This window comes from Sarcophilus harrisii, chromosome 5 (genome assembly GCF_902635505.1).
Source record: "Sarcophilus harrisii chromosome 5, mSarHar1.11, whole genome shotgun sequence".
In the NCBI taxonomy this organism is placed as follows: Eukaryota; Metazoa; Chordata; class Mammalia; order Dasyuromorphia; family Dasyuridae; genus Sarcophilus; species Sarcophilus harrisii.
Window position 1 is genome coordinate 121,363,592 of NC_045430.1, and position 21,581 is coordinate 121,385,172.

Genomic DNA, 21,581 nt, shown 5'->3' on the forward strand with positions numbered 1-21,581 from the left:
GCTCATCATTTTTATAGAACAATAATATTTCATAACATTCATATGCCATAACTTATTCAGCCATTCCCCAACTGATGGGCATCCACTCAATTTCCAGTTCCTTGCAAATACAAAAATTTGACTTCTACAAACATTTTGTACATATGGAACCTTTTCCCTTTTTTATGATGTCTTTGAGATACAGACCCAGAGACACTGCTGGATCAAAGGACACATGCACACATGCACACTTTAATAGCCTTTTGGGCATAGTTCCAACTTGCTCTCTAGAATGGTTGGTTCAGTTCATAACTCTGTGAACAATGCATTAGTATCCCAGTTTTCCCACATGCCCTCCAACATTTATCATCATTGTTTCCTGTCATCTTTGCCACTTTGAGAGTGTGAAGTAGTACCTCAGAGTTGTCTTAATTTGCATGTCTCTAATTAATAGTGGTTTAGAGCATTTTTTTTCACATATGACTATAAATGGTTTTATTTTTGTTCCTCTGAAAATTGTTCATATCATTTGACTATCAATGGGGGAATGTTTTGAATTCTTATAAATTTGAGTCAATTTTTTATATATTTTAGAAGTGAGCCTTTATCAGAAACACTGAATATAAAAAAATTAGAGTTTTCTGCTTCCCTTCTAATCTTGGCTACATTGGCTTTGTGCAATATCTTTTTAATTTAAAATAACTGAAATTTCATAATGTTCTCTAACTCTCCTTTGGTCATAAATTCCTCCCTTTTTCACAGATGGGACAAATAGACTATCCCTTGTTCTCCTAATATGCTTATAGTTTCATTGTTTCAATGACAGTAATTCTTAAGAAAATGTGGAAAAGAGATAGCATGGCTTAAGGGATTAAAAAGCTAGCCTTTGACTAAGAAAAACTTGACTTTTAAGTCTTATTTATGACATATACTAATTGTGTGGGCGAGTTATTTAAACCCCTTAGTACCCTAAATAATTCTCTCTAAAATTATATGTTATAAAGCCCTTGCTTATCCTCTTACAAATGGCAAACTATCTAACTTAAAGACATATAATGTGAAGGACTGGAAAGGATATTGGTCTAGATTTAAAATTTGGCTCTGGAAATTAGTACATGTGTGATCTTGAACTAGTCATTGAATCTCTTAGTTTCCCCATCTATAAAATGAGATTAAATTAAAGGACTTCAAAGGTCCCTTCCAATTCTTAGTGTACGATCCAGAATGACAAAGATAAATAATTTGCCTATGGTCAGTAAGCTAATATTATAAGCAAGATTTGAACTTGTCTGTGTGGCTCCAAATCCAGGATTCCATGATAAAACTGAGATCACTTCCAGGAGTAAAACCAAGATGGCAAATTAAAGTCAGGAAGCTGCTCAAGCTTTCCCACTCTCCCTCCATTCCAGGTCAAGATAGACTGAAAAAAAGATCAGTCTCACTGGGGTGAAAAGGGTGTTCAGCCCAGCTGAGATAGATTGTGGTAAAGTCAATAAAAGGATCTTAATCACAGCAAATCGGCAACTAAGACTTTCAGTCCTAGCTCAGTAGAGGAGCAAATTAGTGGGGCAGCTTCCAGTCCCAGAAAGGCAAACTCCAGGAAACCAGACTGTTTCCTGAAAAGAGCAGGCAAATCTACTCCCTGAAAACACAAGGGGCCCTTGTGCTCAAAGCCAAGGCTCAGAGCTGCACAGGAAGCTTAGGACAGCCTTCCCCCTCTCCCTCCCCCTCTTCTTCCCCCTTCTGACCTTGACCTTAAAAGTGAAAAAAGAGGAAATTTTAAAAAAATGAAAAAAAAAAAAAAGGAAAGAAAATGAGCAAGAAACAGAAAAGAACCTTGACCATAGAAAGCTAATATGGTCACAAGGAAAACTAAAATACAAACTCAGATGAGGGCAGAATGTCCACAGAAGAAATCTCAAAGAATGACATGAATTGGCCTCAAGCACAAAGAGGTTTCCTAGAGGTGCTCATAAAAGACTTTAGAAGGCAAATAAGAAAGCTAGAAGAAAAAAATGAGAAAGGAAATGAGAGGTATGCAAGACAGAGTCAACAGTTTGGAAAAGGAAAGAAAAAACTGTCTGAAGAAAATAATTCCTTAAATAGTAGAATTAGCCAAATAGGAAAAAGATATACAAAAGTTAACTGAAAAAAACCACACAGTAAAACTAGAACAGGCAAATGGAAGCTAATGACTTTGTGACAGCAAGAATCAGTCAAATAAACTAAAAAGAATGAAAAAATAGAAGAAAATGTGAAATTCCTCATTGGAAAAATAGCAGACCTAGAAAGATGCTCCAGAAGAGACAATTTAAAAATTATTGGCCTACTTGAGGCCATGACCAAAAAAAAAAAAAAAAAAAAAAAAAAAAAAAGAGCCTTAGCACTACTATACCCCAAACACAACAAGAGATCATTAAGGAAAATTGATCCAATATTTAGAAACACAGGGGGAAATGCTCATTGAAAGAATCCATTGATTACCTTTGGAAAGAGATCTCACAAGGAAAACCCAAGGAACATTATTGCAAAACTCCAAAACTACAATTTCAAGAAAAAAAAAAAAATACTGCAAGCTGCCAGACAAAAATTCAAATATCAACGAGCAACACTCAGAATTACCCAGGATCTGGCAGCTTCTGCAATAAAGGATTAGCGGGCCTAGAATACCATATTCTGGAAAGCAAAGGACCTAAATTAACTACCAAGTAAGATTCAGCATCATCGATAGCACTGAGATATAGCATTACCTCTAAAAGAAAAATAGAAAGTAAGTCATGCAATAAGAAGTATAAAATAACAACCTTAATTTTAACAGTGCTGTGTTAGATAATTACAACTCCAACAGATATAAAGAATAATAAATTTAAAGCTGGAAAAGACTTTAGAAGTCATCTAGAATGATGAACACTCATTTTATAGAGGACCTATAGAGGCAAGAAAGGTTAAGATATGCCTAAGGTCACATAGATAATAAGCTGCAAATCTGGTATTCAAACTTTGGTTTGGCCCTATAACTATAAATGTAGTGCTTTTCCCATGCATACCCAATAAAAGCTTTTTCAACTGGCTGATTATATGAATTATGTCAGCCTTTTCTTTCTTTGCGTTTTGATGATATTGTCTGCGAGAACTTGAGTTTCTGATTCCATCATGAGGCTGGACACAATGAAGAAAAAGAGGTAGGATAGATCCTAGAAAGTTACACTGTGGAAGCAGAAGTGCTTATGTGAAGAGAAAATTAAGGTGCTAGGGGAGCCAGAAAGATCAAAGATGAGAAACAAGGACAGAATAGAACTTAACTGGTAGTTGCTATGAAACCTTGTCAGATGGTGAGATTATACCAGGATCGGATCCCCAATATTACCATTTCTCTAATCTTTAATTGCTTGCAAAGTCAATCCTGCAGAATTTTCAACATGCAATTCCTTCTACTGATTTTTCCTATACATTCAGATAGAAAAGAAATAGATGGATGAAGGAGTATTTGATTTTTATTTTACCATTTTAATAAATATATGACCACAGAAAAGCCAAATATTAGAGTTTTAGGAACAAGACTAGTCAATTCTGATTTACCCCTTTTAAGGACTCAATCTATATGGGTTATTCTTTTTTTAAAAATTGGAATAATAGTTTATTTCCATAATCCTAGATCACTGGGAAGTCTGGCATTAGCACCTCTGGTGATATAAAAACAGGTATAACCTGATGAAGGTAGAAGAGGGGAGAACTTTGTAGCCTACTTTCTAGTAATGAACGAACTTTTGGTCCAAGCACATACTTTAATAAAATAACTTTAGTATAAGCCACATGGTTAGGAAATTATCATGACATGACAACCTACATTTTTGTAGGTTTGAAGAAAACAGAACAGAATTAGTGTGAGTCGCAGCATCTACCATGTCATGTCAAGAAAACTACTTTGTACATACCCTGAGTGTACTATTGTCACAATAGACTACAGCAAGAACCAGCAGTTATGTAATAGAGTATTTTCTAAGTCCTTAAAAATGTACCTATTACAAAACATATTTCTATGAACTGAGAATCATTTTCTCTTTATTTTACCATTTTAGTGATACTTATACTTGTTTTAATAAATTCAGTATGACTTGTTAAAAATAAGGCAAAATTTTGTTTTCTGTTCTCTTTACCATACATTGATCCACTTAATTTCGTTCAGGACAAATATATAAATCCTTCCTCAGTGACAATTAAGATATCTATCATCATCATCATCATCATTGGAAGGAAAAGTGATTATAATGTATCTTTCAAAAGAAAAAAGATTATGAATTGGTCTAGCCAGTCTGAAAAACATAGAGCTATTTTAGAATTATGCCTTACTTACCCATACCCTTTGATCTCTATTTTAGCCCAAAGACATCAAAGAAAGAATAAAAAGATAGATAGATAGAGATAGAGATATATCTATATATAGGTCTTGGAGAATGGCTAAACAAATTGTGCAATGGAACACTGCAGTGGAATATCATTGTGCCATAAGAAATGATGAAATGAGCAATATCAGAGAAAACTGGGAAGACCCCTATAAACTGATGCAAGGTGAATTGAGAACTAGGAGAACAACTTATATATGATAACTGTATCATAGATAAAAATACCTTCAGGGTAAAAGGGAAATAGGAGAGGAATGGGATATAGGAAGAGTGAGAAAAAAGAAGGCATATTGGGAGAGGGAGTGCTCAGCAGCAAGACACTTTTGAGGAGGGACAGAGTGAAAGGAGAAAGAGAATAAATGGGAGGGGAAATACAAATAGCAATAGTAATTATAAGAAAAATTTTCAAAGCAAGTTTCTCTGATGAGGTCTCATTGCTCAAATATAAAGGGACCTGAGTCAAATTTATAAAAAATAAGAACCACACCCCAACTGATAAATGATCAAAAAGCCCAAAGGGCTGCAAATTTATGCATGTCCTTTGACCTAATAACACCACTTACTATGCATGGATACCAAAAGAAATTTGTAAAAAAAAAAAAAAAAAAGAAAGAAAGAAAAATGGCCTATATGTACAAAAAATATTGATGAAAGCTCACTTCTCAGGACAAAAAAATAATTAGAAATTGAGGGGATGCCCATTAATTGGGGAATGGCTCAATAAATTGTGTGATATATTTGTGATGGAATATTTCTGTTCTCTGGGAAATGATGTGCAGAATGCTCTCAGGAAAAAAAAAGTTTTAAAGTCTTTGAAAGATTTTAAAACTCTGATCAAGACAATGCTAAACCACAAATCCAAAAACATGACAATGAAGCATATCATTCAATTCCTGCATGAAGAGACATTCATTTTCAGAGAGAATAATGTGGCATTTGTTTTGATAGACTATGTAGATATGTATTGAGGAATTTTTTTTTTTTACATTTACTCAGTTGATGGGGGAAGTTGTAGGATGGAAAGATTCATTTTCAAAAAAATTTGTGAGTTAAAAAATAAATTTTAAAATAAACTAGTAAATCTAATAAAAAAAGAAAGAAAAGTAGTTAAATGACAATACCAACAATGCAATTTGAAATAACATTTTTTCAAAAAGTGTCCAAAGACATAACAACTCCCGGAGTATCATGAATGGCTTACCATCATGTTAACTGGCATCTTTTTTCAGCAATCATTACTAAAAACAAAAGTCTTATTGCTTGATATTCTAACTTTTTTAGCTCTAGTCCTTATTAGTGTAGGAGCGTGAGGAGTAAATAAAGCACAGTTGCCCAACACATGTAACAACCAAGTTGGGTTTTAAAGAAACAATGATTCATAGAAACTTTATTGTAATCAATGAGTATCATTTATACCCTTGCAAATTCTGCCAAGGGTAAAAGTAGGGAATACAGAAGGAAATAAAAACAGATTTTTGAATTTTCTTAAAAGAAACCACTCTGAATGGTCACAGAATTGATCTCTCCAAAAGTAAAAACATTCCTTTAGAGTCAAGTAAATACAAATTTCACTTAATTTTGTGATAGTAGATTATATTGCATCAAACTTACAAAGTATAGAATTGATGATTTGTCCAACAAAACACAATTTGAGATCAAAGATTTCTTAAAATATCTCTTTTTGTTTATATTAATAATAGTTCATTCTACTTCCTAAGTATGCCACAAACATATATGAAAGTAAATGTAATTAAATAAGATTAATTCCATTAAGTGTTTACCATATGCCAGCATTGTACTATATAAGGAAGAGCAAGGAATTTTATCCCTATGTCACACAGTTTCCTCATATTTAAAATGAGATGGATAGAACTGTATAGACTTTAAGGAACCTTCCAGCTCTCAATCTATGATTCTAGGAACAATCAAGGAAGAATGGACAGACTGTGCAAAGACACAGAAAGGTCATATGCAATGTGTGGCTCAGAAATGGTGTGGGGGTCACCATTTTAATAAAAAAGCTGGAGAGAACTCTAGAAGCAAAGCAGTTTATTCTACATTCTTGCAAGAAGGGTGTCCCATCCGTCAAGCAGATATCATAGGGAGGAAGCACCTCCTCTGGCCAGGGGTAATATTTTAATCCCTAATGCAAACACCCCCTCCCACCACTGACCCTCATTCTTATTGGCTGAGGGTCTTACATTCTAAAGGCGGGAACTACCCAAGAAATTAAACTTGACCAGTAAGTACATAGTTGCCCATATTTGACTAAAATAGGGAGAAAATGATGTCATGGGAGGATAGCAGGAAGTTGACTTAAGAATGCCCTTGGCTCAATCCTCAAAGTCCTTCAGGCCTACTCAAACTCTGAAGTAGATGAAGCCTTACTCAATTTTCAAAACTGTCTTGAGAGATGTCACCTCATCTCGTTCAGGAAGAAATAAATAAGCCACTTTGGTTACATAAAATGTGTTAGAAGAAATAAATCATATAAAAGTAATATAAAAGAATATGCTTTGATTTTCTTGTGCTGAAGGATTTGTAAATGCCCAATAGAGTAGTCTGTATTTTATCCTAAGGGCAACAGTAAACCATTGAAGTTTTTTGAACAGGAGAATAAAGGGATTAAATGTGTCAGCAGCATAAAGAATAAATTAGAAAAGGGAGAAATTAGAGGTAAGGAGTATAATTAGAAGGTGATTATAATAGTTCAGGGGAAAGTGATAAAAGCCTAAACTGGAGTGGTGGTCATGTAAATGGAGAGAAGGGATAAATTGCAAGAAAATTATAGAAATGGACCCATCAAGACTAGGCAATTGATTGAATATGAAGGGTAAAGAAGAGTTCAATCAAGACTAATTCCAATGTTGCAAAGCTGGCTGACTGAAATGAAGGTTTCAATAAAAGTCACTAGAAAATTTTATCTCTACATTTTTGGTCTGGAACTGTGATTTCACTGATATAGAGAATTCCATGTCAGAAAATTCCCTTTCCAAAGCAACTGTTCTAAACATAGTTTTAGAGTTGCTTGGGGCTCTGAAAAATTAAGTGACTTACTCTGGGTCATGATATCAGTATGTGGGGGGTGGAGAATGTAGCTCTCAATATATCCATCTCTAAATCTTTATTTTTTTGTTTTTATTAAAGATTCCCTCATAGATGGATGTTCATTATTCACTTTAAATTCTTATGATAAATCCTGCCTAATTGTTTGATAAAATTATAAATTAAATGACCACATGCTCATACCAAAAAAAAAATCCTTTTTAGGTGTAAAAAAGAACACTTTTTACAGATGGAGGCCCAAGAACAGCTATAAAGTTACATTTTAAGTTTTGGCCTCTAACCCCATGATGACCACATGAGATAGATCTTGAAAGCAGGAAATGATAATAAAAAGCTCATAGCCTACATAACTGAGGCTACTTTCTGGTTATAAGGATAAACCAACTTTCCAACTTCAGGCTATTGAGGACTTTGAGGACCTGTATCAGATTTTTAGTGTTTAAAGTGATGGGGATCAGCAGCAGATCTGAAGCTGGATATTCGGTTAGAATGCCTCCAAAACTAGAAATTTCCCCAGAGCTCCTAAACAATTAGCTATTTCTCACTTGAAATAAGAACCAACTAATGATATCCCAAAGCTTCTTCCCAATAAATTTTACATTAAATGTGTAAGCTTTATGCATGAATTATTTTTTATTTTCTGATATTGTCAATGATTGACCACAAAAAATACTAATTTAGAAAGCATTTTCTGCTGTAAGTGAACTCCTTGAGAGGAGGTACTATCTTAACCTTATTTCTATCCCCAAGGCTTGGCACAGTGCTTCATCCCTAGTAAGCACATAATAGGTGCTTTATTCATTCATTATTCATAATGATTTAGAGAATGAAGTAAAAAATTACTCTTTCTAGAACTTTTTCATGGTGGTATAGATGAGCTAATTAGCCATTGCAAACGCGATTATTCTTTTGATTTTAGAGGTAACCAAAATCAATTCATGAATGTGTAATATCAATGATTTTTAAAAAAATTTTTGCAAAGTGATTTATTGCTCAAATTCTCAAACCACACATTCTTTTGTACCTGTATTCAAAACATTTTATTGCCTTAAAGATTCCAAAAAAAAACAACACAATTCCACAATGCCCTAACCAATCCCTGATTTGAATAATAAATAATAATAGAATAATAGCCAATGGGTCATTTAGGTTCCACTCCCTAGAGTCAGGAGTACCTGAGTTCAAATTTGACCTTAGATATTTACTAACTGTGAGACCCTAGGCAAGTCTCTAAACCCAACTCCCCTCCCCCCAAAAAAATAAAGAAAAAGACCACCATAGGATAACAACCAGATAGGAAGACAAAAAAAAGGCTATGACAATGGAAATGACATAGGAATCAATGCATCTAAGAAATCAATAAAAATAGAAAAAGTAATGATAAAATGTGTTTATTTTCTTTAGAAGGCATGAGTAACATAGAATTATCATTTTAAAAACGTTAAATCCCTAAACAACTTTGAAGGAATGTCAACTGCATATTTTTTTAGTGAAACTATAACTTTTATTTGCCACACAATTCTTGCATTTAATTGTGTCTGGGAAACAGATGTATTATGATGGCAAATGTTTGGGATGTTACATCTGTTAGTAAAATACAGAGAGGCTCAAATTGCTAATTAAGTATGAAATTGTATGTGTCGATTAGAAACCAGTTTCTTCTTAAAACTGCCTGATGTTCAAGGCACAATAAATTGAGTTGGTTTCTGGGAATATTTGTGTCCTGACCTGTGTGGGAAGACAAACCATTGCACTGAATATAGGCTAGACAGTTTCCATGGATACCTCACACTGCTTTAGGTGTATAAACTAAATATTTTAAACAACTTCATGGAAATTAGAGTACAAGTCTCATAAACATGTTAGGAAAAATAATTATCATCCTATAAAAAAGATACTGCAATTTTCTTTTCAATATGTGAAAAGTATTTTGGGGGACAAAATAAAAAGTGTAAAAATTCCTATAAAGAGAGAGTTTCAAAATATCCTCATCAAATCCTTAGTAAATTTCATATGGTTTTAATATGACTGACATGTGCAGTCATCTTAATGACATCAAATTAGCTGAACCAAATTTCATTGTCCTGGCCATGGAACTTTCTAATTTTCCCAAAGAAATGTACAATAAGATGAAAAATACATCTCATCATTTCATCATTTTCCTTCTTCCCATGACACAGGACTATATAACTTTCAGAAGATATTTAAAAGCTAGTGTTATTTATCTACTATGTCAGATTACAACAAATAAAGCTTCATTATACCACTCCAAGTCTTCCTAAAGAAAGGGGACAACCATATCTCCAATTACACAAGCCAGATCACATGCATTTCATTTGATTCATGCAAGGTTGTTGATGGAAAAGTAAGAAGAGGAATAGGACATCCCAAACATCACATCTGTCTGAGAAGCAAAAAAAATATATAAGTATTCTAAGGATATCATTACCCATTAAATGTTGCCTTATTAAATTTCACCTTAGCCAGTCTATTCATGGTTATATATAACTATCACCAACAATACAGAAGAACACAGATCATTTCAAATAAAGATATAATGAAGCAAAGGCAAATTATAACCAAATATAGCTATTATTTACATTGCTGTCTATGAACTCTTATATCAATTTCCTTTCTGCCTAACTTAAAGGTAGCATCTTATAGCAAAAACCTTATCAACTTTGGAATTAGAAAAGTGTTGGAATCTTTACAAAGTGTTAAGCCATTGGAGTTGATTTGATCTTAGAAAGAGATATTTTGGGCCAGAACTTGAAACAAGGTACTAAGTGGAACTGATAGAACAATGCTTGTGTTCACCCCTCTAGAGAGCTCATAAGTATCTAAGTACTCAATGGAGTTCACACCTTTGGGAGAGTTCAGGGCTAGTATGAGATCTGAATTCACACCTCCCTTAGAACCAAAGAGCACTCTGGGAGATAACCCAGAATCCCTCTCCCTCCAGAAGGCAGAGTTAACCTTTGGGAGATCACATAAATAGAGGGAGCTCTTGGAGCTTGGGACAGACTGGAGATTGAGAAGCCCCGAGTCGGAGCTGGTTGGAGGCTGAAGAAAGCAGAGGCAGAAGGCAAGGACAAAGCTGCAAGATCTCTTGGAGCCAGGCAGAGAGATAGGCCTCAACTAACCGGGCTAATTTTGGAAGGAGAAATAAACGTTTGCATTTTTACCAGCTGGCTTCGATTTTGGAGTAATTATTTATTTCAACTGAGACTAAGGCTGCTTCCAAAGAAAACCACCACAGAAAAGCCTAAATTATTAGGCTCTTCTGCTAGTTAACTATGAATTCAGACAAGTTCTGAGCTATTCTCCCATCTGGAAGTAATTGGGAACATGGATAAAAGCAGTAGATTTAGTGTCAAAGGACTGGTATAGGAAGCCTGGCTCTGCTCTGTCCTTTAGGATTTATAGATATGACCCTGAGCAGGTCATTTAACCCAACTTGGCCTCCATTCCCTATCTATAAAAATGGCAGAATTAGAATATATGCTTCAAATGCTCCTTCTAACTTTTAATCTATGATCCTAGGATCCTATTACATCTGGAAGGGGACTAATAGTACTTGCACTTCCTCCTTTAAATTGTGAAAACCAAAGAGATAATATGAAATAGAGATTTGGGGTGGGGAAGTGTTAAATCCAGTCCTGTGATTTCACTGGTATAAGAAGTCCTCAGTGAGGAAACTCTCATGACCAAGAAAGCTTAGTAACTGTTCATAGTCTTAAATAGTAGTCACCTGAGAGGAGAAGAGGTTCCATAACTTGTCCATGGCCCCAAAGATAAAAAATATGTATTTAAAACTCTACCTCCCTAACTTTAAGATTGGCTCTCTACCCAATAAGTCACACTAATTAAATATCATAAATGTACTTAGAACACTATGGGGGCAAGCTAGGTTGCTCAGTGGGTAGAATGCTGGGTCCAGAGTCAGGAAGACTCCTCTGCCTGAGTTCAAATTCAGCTTTAGACACTTACTATCTGTGTGATTCTAAGCAAATCACTTAACCTTGTTTGCCTCAGTTTTTTCATCTGTAAAATGAGTAAGATAAGTTTATTAGAGATTATCCATATTATATATAATTTAAACTCCATGGATCCATGGAGCATGGGCTTATGTTCATGAAACCTGATAAGAAATTAAACTACAATTCAATTCAGAAATAAGATGCAGTTTCATTTGTTTGCCTTTCTATATTTACTGAAATATTGGATCTCTAACAATCCATTTAGTCGAACCTCACCATTTTAAAAACAAGGGAACCGAGGCCAAGTAGAATTAAATGGCTTGCCCAAGGTTACACCAACAGCATCTGGATTTCACAGTGGTGGAATAATCATTATCAAATGTCTAGAAGAATAATTATCAAATTTTAAAAGTACTCTAACATTCCTAAATTAAAAGTATACTGTAGGCATGTTGTATTTCTTACTCTTAGTATTAAGATGCAAGGTTTTGTTTTCTAATGGGCACATAGGTAAGTAGATGTCATTATATGAGTCAAGTAAAGAGTATGAGCCAAATTCCTGAATTCTATCGGTTCATGTCACAAGCTTTCCATTAACTGCAATATTCAGAGGTATATATTTAACTAAAGCTGATCTTGGATGGGATTTCTTGCTTCTTTAGAGTAACACATTAAGGAACTAAATGGTTATAATTGATCCTTCTAATAAAGTCAAGCCCAATAATTTATAGGATTCCTTAGAGCAGTGCTTATGTTTCTGGGCTTTTAAAAATATGCCTCTCAGAAATGTATGAGTCAGTTTCTAACCTTGCTAGAAGTGGTGATAATTATCAGAAGATAAATTGGTAAGAATTCATTTGGATAGTCTGTTGTTCTGACATACGCTTTCACAACTTTGTCTGGAAATAATACCATACCAAACCATATTGGGTATCTTATATAAAAAGTTACAGTAATTTAAAATATGTCAGATTCAATGACTTGTCACTGTATGTACAATTATATCACCAGAATACAGATTTCAATTCATTTATTTTCTACCTGCTGGCAAGAATTGTTTTAAAGAGAAAATTAATTTTACAGTTTCAGTTTAATCTCAATTTAGGATACTTTAAAACAACAATATCCAAAAGAGAAGTAAGATTGAAGTATCAATGTTAAAGTGACTCATATGAATTTCTCAGAAACAACATGAGTAAAACCATACTTGAATCTAGACAAAACCTCATGATATCTTCCCCTTAGATTTTCAGCAAAAGATTTCCACATTCAGCTACAAAAAGTCAAAAGAGTTAATTATTTTTTCCATTCATTTGAAACAGGCAATTGTTAGTTTAATGTAAAAACATATACCAGACCAAAGTTGGAAAACAAAAGTTGTAAAAAGCATATACCAGCCCTTGTTCAAATTAAATTTCTGCCTTAGCATCCAGTAGCATATTCTCCACAGTCAATCCAGTAGGATAAAGAATCACAGTGCCAAAAAAATATTCCTCATACTACATGTTACAATGAGAAGCAGAAAGATGGATCCATTGTTTCAGGCAGAAATTACTGAAAAGGGGAAAAATTATTCAAGAGATTTCCCCTCTTACCAAAATCACACCAACATACAGTTGCAGTGTTAAAATATCAAAGAGCAAAGGAATGGGAAAAGAAGGAAAAGTAGTGTCTGTCTCTGTCTCTGTCTCTCTCCATTCAAAAATAGAAATTCTTTTTCTAAACTCTACATACTTTATTCACAGTTAGGGGCAGTTTGATGGAGAGGATGCAGCCCTGTACTTGAAGTCAGAAATACCTGAATTTGAGTCCTACTTTAAATATTGGGTATACCATTAAATCTCCCTAGTCTTCAGTTTTTTCATCTATAAAAATAAAAAAAGTTAGATTTAATGGATTCTGAGTCCTAATTCTCAGTGTATGCTTCTAAAACTACTTATGTTAGTCTGATATTAATCATTATACAAATAGTCAAATGCAGTATGTTTTATGAATATGTATATAATTTATGATGCATTTCCTATTCCTTTAAAATCACTGCATTGTCTAGATTTTTATTTTAAAAAAAAACTGTGCATTGTGTGTCTGGATCCATAAAAATAACAATAAAAACATCAATAGCCTTTATTCATTTAAGGATTTAAGGCTAACAAAATCTCTTCCTCAAAACAATCCTGTGAAATAGATAGTGTAAGTCCTATGCCCATTTTCTAGAAGAAGGAATTGAGGCACTCTGCTAATTATTATCTGAAGCAGAACTCAGATCTAGATCTCTTAAACTCAAGGCCAGTATTCTCTCTCTATCACATTTTCCTTCTTTATTCATTTAGTCTCTTAGAGAGTCATAAGATATGAAGTCCTCTCATTGATGTTTGTGGTCCAGACTACTATTTCATGAGGTTCCCAGGGTATCTGCACTTCATTCTAGGTTGCATTCCTCATTCACCCATTCCTCATTCATTCAACATCTCTACCTCTGTGTCAGCAGTCCTCTCACCACAGAGATACCTTTACCTTGTGGTCCCTCTTCTAATTGGTGAGCACTTTACCCAGATCAACATTTCACGGAGGCCATGTTTACTTTATTCTCACATTCTCTGTACTTTTCTACCATCTCACCAGTAGCCTTGCCTAAGGCAGGTATATTCTTTTTCCTCCTCTCAACTTTCTTTTATGCAAGAATGTAAGCTTTTTTAGGAAATGACTATCCTTTTAACTTGTATTTATGTTCACAGAACTTTTAAATACACTGTTCCTGTTACATATTTAGACTTAATGCTCTACCTAAAATTTTTCCCATAAAATATAATCTCCAACTTTTAGCTAATTTTATAGTAAAAATGAAGTCCATTACTAAATATTGATTAGTTCTATTTGTTCCCTATTAATATCCTCATCATAAAAATTAAGTACCCATAATATATCACTTTAGAGTAAAATGTGCTAAAGTGGTCTATCTTTAATGTGCTCAAATTTTGTGTTAGAAATTCTAGAAAAGAACTTTCTATAAGCACTTGTTGATTTCATGTATTGTAAAATATATGAAGGTGTTTTTGTGGGCTGAAAATTTTTCAACACTGATATTCAAGTATGACATGAATCTGAAGTTTATTTCCAAGTTTATTATCTGAAGTTTATTCCCAACAGATTCAGTGTATATTTAATGGAATTATGAAAATCTAAAATATCACATACAGGGGTCAAGTATGTGAAATTTTAACATTTTCCTCCCTTCAAGTATAACACCTAAACAATTCTTGATCTGCTACTTGTTAATGTATAAAATAAATGGCAAAATTTAAATATAAAACCTATATTAGTATATTGTTGTATGGCATTATACTATAACTGTTGAACTGCTAATAGTATGCATTTTTAAAACATACTTTTCAGAGTTGCTATTATTAAATTGATTCTTCTTACATAGATTATATAATTTTAGAATCTCCTCAATAGCATTTTCATATACTATGCTATGGCCATCAGTGTGAGATACCAGTAACTTTATAAAGACAATGTTAGTCACATAAATCAGAAGAGTTTTTGAAAATAATAAAACAATTTTGGAAGATGTCCAAAGAACTCACCACAGTGATGGCTCCTATATCATTATTCAAAGATGTAGACAGGAAAAGAACTGAACTCAATTATGGTAGGATAGGGAATGAGCTAGTCTTTCCCTTTCCCATTTTTTAAAAAGTAGCTTTTGGTTAAAATTCTCTGATAATAATGAGCAATCCATACCAATTCATTAAATCAACTCTGAATGCATTCATTAATATTTATCTCATCTTGCATCAAATGAAGAGCCAGAGGTCAGTCTTTTAATGCCATTTTAAACATGTTAGTATGATTATATTATTTTGACTACTAGAAAACACTGCTCTATACCTGGAAAAATATTTTACTATAATGAAATTATTTCACGCCATGTACTGTGGAAAAAAATACTGAACTTGAAGTCAGAGGAAAATTCCACCCCTGTTGCTTACTACATATGTAACATTCAGCAAATCATTTAGCCTCAGTTTCCTCATCTGTAAGTAAGCAGGTTTAAACAAGATGCCTCCTAAGAGAGTTATCCAGTCTAAATCTATAGCTCTAGTATTTAATGAATAGAGAATATACTAATTACAAAGTAGTATTTTACTGTAATATAAGAAAATTGAATATAATATAAATACAAAAGTATTAACTCCTAACAGAGCATTATGGATTTAAAACTAAAAACCTTTGTAAAGATAATGTAATTGAATCACGATTTTAGAGACAATAACAATAGTCACAGAACTAGTATCAAACCTAGAGATAAATAACCTAGAAACAGAAGTAAACTTATACTTATATGTTGTATTATATGGATTCAGCTTAAAAGAAAACATTTTGAAAATCTGGCATTTTAATCAGTTGAATTAGTAAATAACTAAAATATTACCGGTGAAGGCTTAGCTAAATAGACCCTCTAATCTACTACACAAGGACCTTCTTAAACTATATATAGCATACAAAGTTATGTTTGAAAATAAGTAAGTTTTTGGAAAATAACAAAAAGAACAGTAATATAGTAGAAAGAGAAGTGAATATGAAACACAGGGTGCCTGAATCCCAGTTCTGTCACTGTGATCTTGGCCAAATCACTTATCCTCTCTTTTTATTTATTTATCTCTATTTATTTATCTCTAAAATGAGAGATTAGATGACCTCTAAAGTTCCTTCAAGTTCTAGATCTCTGATCTTATGACCCTATGAAATCTTTCTATAAGAACAAACAATAACTGTAGTGCATTATAGGATGCTTTTACCTCAAACGCTGAATGAAATATATGTCTTTCTTCATATACAGAAATGCAGTTCCCTTAATACCATCTTAGTGCTTAGGCAGCTCTATTATTCTTTCAAAAGGTCAAAAAATGAATATCAACTTTTCTCCAGAGCTCCTTGTTGAAATTCCAAATCCCATTTGAAAGGAGCTGAGAAAGAAAGCAAAATGCTTTCGATCATCAATCTTGGTCACATCCCAGTTGTTCTTCAAGTACTTATTAGTAAAATAATGCCTTGTCTTCTTTCCTGGGATTCACTTTTTAAGATATTATTTCCCCTCTTTCATCTTTTCATGAAAAGCTAACAAGACTTTCCATTTTTTAAATATTTGTTATTTTAAGCTATTAGAAGTTTGCTTCTAATAAAAGTTCCTAATTATTTTAAGCTACTGAGTATCATTTCAAACAGTAATTTGAAAGAATATCAACATGCCACCTATATACATAAGTTTTAATTTCCGTCCTCTAATGTTCATTGCAAAAGTGATCAACATAATGATTTCTTTATTTTCAGTTGTGAACCAAGCCATGGACAAGTACATTTTCTCAGTCAGCAATACAGCTTCTAAAATATTGTGCTAAAACATAACTAGCACTGAAATCTTACTGCTGTCAGAAACAAAATGTTTTACTCTCCAGCTGAAATTTTTTCCCATCATTCTGCCAAGTTACATAATGCTTAATTTTAGCTCTTTAGTGCTACAATGATATATATGCAATGCAAATATTCATGTTGAAATTACAACAGCAATTTATCAATTCATGTGCTACTAATCAACCCATTTGCTTTCTAGTGTGTAACAGTAAAAGCTTATCTCATGCAGACTCACGCGCATCATTCAAATCAATCTAATTGAATTTCAAGGCCAAAAGCATTGCACAACACGTGATGTGTCTCCACTAGAGCACAGTGCCAGACACTGCAGGCGTTACATAATCACATGCTGTTGTTGGCTGGGAAGGACAGCACTCTCAGTCGCCTCATCAACTTGGCAGTTGGTGTCTCCTCCAATCATGCCCTGCAGCTTTAATCTGCACACAGTGTTCACATGTACAGTCACATGTTTTGAGACTTTCACAGCAGCAAATGAGAATGGTACTATCTTGCTACTAATAGAAACTGTTCCTTAAAATCACTCATAAGGTAAAGAACATAAGGAATATGTAGAATACTAAAGCTTTTAAGAAAGCATACACAGAAAAATGTTCATAGCTAATAATTTCTCCTTTAAAATTACTGCTAAACCAATTTGGAACTATGCTCAAAAAAGTTATCAAACTGTGCATACCCTTTGATCCAGCAGTGTTACTACTGGGCTTATATCCCAACGAAATCTTAAAGAAGGGAAAGGGACCTATAAATGCAAGAATGTTTGTGGCAGCCCTTTTTGTAACGGCCAGAAACTGGAAACTGAGTGGATGCCCATCAGTTGGAGAATGGAGGAATAAATTGTGGTATATGAATATTATGGAATATTATTGTTCAGTAAGAAATAGCCAACAGGATGATTTCAGAAAGGCCTGGAGAGACTTACATGAACTGATGGCGAGTGAAATGAGCAGGACCAGGAGATCATTATATACATCAACAACAATACTATATAATGATCAATTCTGATGGACCTGGCCATCTTCAGCAATGAGATGAACCAAATCAGTTCTAATGGAGCAGTAATGAACTGAACCAGCAACACCCAGCGAAAGAACTCTGGGAGATGACTAAGAACCATTACATCGAATTCCCAATCCCTATATTTTTGCCCACCTGCATTTTTTATTTCCTTCACAGGCTAATTGTACAATATTTCAGAGTCCAATTCTTTTTGTATAGCAAAATAACAGTTTAGTCATGTATACTTATTTTGTATTTAATTTATACTTTAATATATTTAACATGTATTGATCATCCTGCCATCTAGGGGAAGAGGTATGGGTAAGGAGGGGAAAAATTGAAACAAAAGGTTGACAATTGTCAATGCTGTAAAATTACCCATGCATATAACTTGTAAATAAAAGCTATTAAAAAATAAATAAATAAAATTACTGCTAAACAATATCATGATTTCCATTTTAAATTTAACTTTAGAACTACAATTACGGGGTCAATTGGGAGGTAATATGTTTTCTAATATTATACTTGAACCCCTTTCTAACATTAGCTGGCTATGTTTAATATTGGACAAAAGGGACATTATAAATCTCTTTTACCTTGAGATACAAAGTTTATTTAACAGATCAGTTAGGGAAAATATAATTAGTAAGTATCAAGCACACAGTCTCCAGGTTTTCCTTTTTTCTGAAACTGAACATGAACACACCTACATGTGATATAATATTTAAAAACATAAATATATGTAGATAGATCCTTTCCCATCTCTCTTACATATGTTCACAGCAAAAATCTTACAAGCTATAAGAGAAGAAGTAAATAAAAACACATCAATTTATTTTTAGATTCCACCTTGATTACATTTTTGCTTTTAGTCAGTTTATTTTTAATAAACTAGATCAAGTCAATTTCTATTGCTTTTATCAAGAAAAGAAACACTTCAGTCTATATAACACTATCCTTAGTGGATAAAATGCTGAATTAAATGCTAATCATTTTTCTTTTCTAATGCATAAAATTTGGGTATGTTTTCCCCCTCCAAACCAAAGCCAAATTTGTTTATCTAAGCCCCACCTTCATTTGAAGTCCGAAAATTAAGTCTTGCTTCACAAAATAACAAAATCCCACAATTTTGGAACTAGAAAATATCTGAAGCTCCATCATTCACAATCTGTACTTGAAATAGAATTCTCATTACAACATTCCAGATAAGTAGTAATCTAGACTGTAATTGGAAATTTCCAATGGATGGCATGGCATGGCATGGCATTTCCATGGATTGCAACATAGTTGTTGTTGGATAGTTCAAAGTGATTAGAAATTTTCAAATGACATCAAGCCTAACTGTCCCTTGAAAACTTCCACCATTTGCTCCTCATTCTATTTTCAGGAAAGTTTTGCATAAGACATCCTTTTGATTAGCTGGGACCTCTGACGCTTTTCTTCTTCAGATTAAGCATACTAATTTCTTTCCATATATGTGCATATAGAATGATTTTGAGTATTTTGTCTTTTTGGTCATCATCCCCTAGACTAAAGCTTCTTAAACTGTAGACTGCAAACCCATGGCCATGTAACTAAATATGGAGGTCATGAAAAATTTGGCAACAGTAAAAGGTTTTTGAATACAATCAAAAATTAATTCAAAATCAAACATATAATGAATCCAAAATGTTTCTGGCAGCTCTTGTCCATGTTACATCAGGTGATTCCCTGCAACCTTGGTTATGAACACACAACATGTGCACTTTGAGCTGTGAATACATAAACACTGCCAGAAAGACCTCAGTCCAGATTTGACATAGGGTCACATGGCAATTTCTAAGGCAAAAAAGAGGTCATGAGTGGGAAAAGCTTAAAAAACCCTGCTCTAGACACTTTACAATTTATCAAAGTTCTTCACAAATTGTAGCACCCAGAACTGACACAAATTATGGCACCCAGAATTGAATACAGTATTTCAGATATAGTCTGACCAGCTCCCCTAGCACAAAGACTTATAATTATTAATTATAAATACATTTGCATATTATATTTCTAAACAAACCCAAAAGAAGGGAAAAAAAGAAATTGGAGGAGAATGGTTGAAGAACATGGAAAATGAAAAAAAAAAAAGCAAGACTGTAGAATAGCTGTTTGTGGGAAAAGAAAGAAGGAAAATTAAAAACTTTAACAAATCTGGATGTCCATGAGTTTTGGGATGAGGGGAATCCGTTTATATCACTCATACCACCTTCTTGTCCCTGAGGTGGTAAATGAGATAAACAAACACTCACTTAGAGCTGGTGGGGGAAAAGTGGGGAGGACCAAGATATTTTCATACAAACTAGGTGGCTTCTGATTGGCTGAAATTTTGCTAATATTTTCTAAATGAACCATGAGGACATTCAAATAGCAGCACAGAGTATTCTTTAAAAAAAAAAAAAATGTCATTCTAGGTAGAAGATAGAAGGAGAGCAGAGACTATAGCTGGAGTTCTATGCTGTACTGGAAAACAGTCCAATCATTGTGTCCAGGATCACTTCAAAAATGTAATTCACAGCTACCTAGATCATTATGAGTAGATGTGATTTACATTTTATTTCTTGTACCTTTATTTTATTTATTAACAGAGCATAAGACTCAGAGAAGTGATACAAGAACATTAAGAATTTTGCGACTGAAGCATAGTAGCCCCTGGTATAAATTTTCCCATCTGGAAGAAATGGTCTCTCACATTAACTGAAAAAGCAATTGCATCTATTCAAAACAATGCAAGATACATGAGTATTATATTGTTTTCTCCACCAGTAATCCTATGATTGCCACTGTCTATTATCTGCCAAAAAGGAAAGGAGCTGGTATTATATCTATGCCTAAGGTCAGCTAATAAATAAAGCAGTGGGCTTACAGTCAGAAAGATCTAAGTTCAAATCCCCTATCACATATTTATTATCTATGTTTCCTTGGGCAAGTCACATAATCTGTTCATTTTCATTTCCTTCATTTAAAAATGGGGATTATAATGGCACCTATCTTGTAGGATTGTTGTGAGGATCAAAGAAGATAATTTTTGCAAAAATAATGCTTGCATCTGGCACATAGTTGCTGCTATATACATGCTTATTGTCATCCCTTTCCCTTATGCTAGACTCAATCATACTGTTTCTATTTTACCACTGCCAGAATGAGTTCTATTTCTTTTAATTCATAGAATCATACACCTTAGAGTTAGAAGGGAAATATAAAGGATTATTTGATACAAACGTCTTTCTTCAGGTGGATAAGGTATAAATATCCTCATTTTAGAAATGAGAAAATTAAAACCCTTTTTAAGGGTCGTAAAGACCTAGGTCTGTCTTGTGTTGTCTTCCATCTTTGAATTCTCAACACTTGATACAATATTGGTTCAAATTAATTGAGGCTTTGAGCTCTCTTTCTTGATGACCTCATCAGCTCCCATGGTTTCAACTGTCATTGCTATGATGATGACTCTCAGATTTATATATCATGAGGCAGTCTCCCTCTTAAACTTCAGTCCTATTATCACTGACTAGCTGTTAAACATTTCCAATTGGATATCCTGTAGATAAATCTAATTTAACATATCCAGGCGATGTCTTTCTCCAAAACAAATCACTTATCTTTTAAGGAATGTCTACAGGCAGGCTATCAGCCTCCAAATCTCTACTCTGACCAGTCTTCAGAAAGGGGCAGAGGATAGACTCTGCTAAAACTCTTCTTA

At 33.7% G+C, this 21,581-nt stretch overlaps 1 protein-coding gene across 1 annotated transcript in view; it reads right to left on the reverse strand.

Annotated features, from left to right (window-relative positions):
* ITPR2 (inositol 1,4,5-trisphosphate receptor type 2) overlaps positions 1–21,581 on the reverse strand; it is a 503,649-nt gene that overhangs the window by 163,182 nt on the left and 318,886 nt on the right. The window lies entirely within an intron of this gene.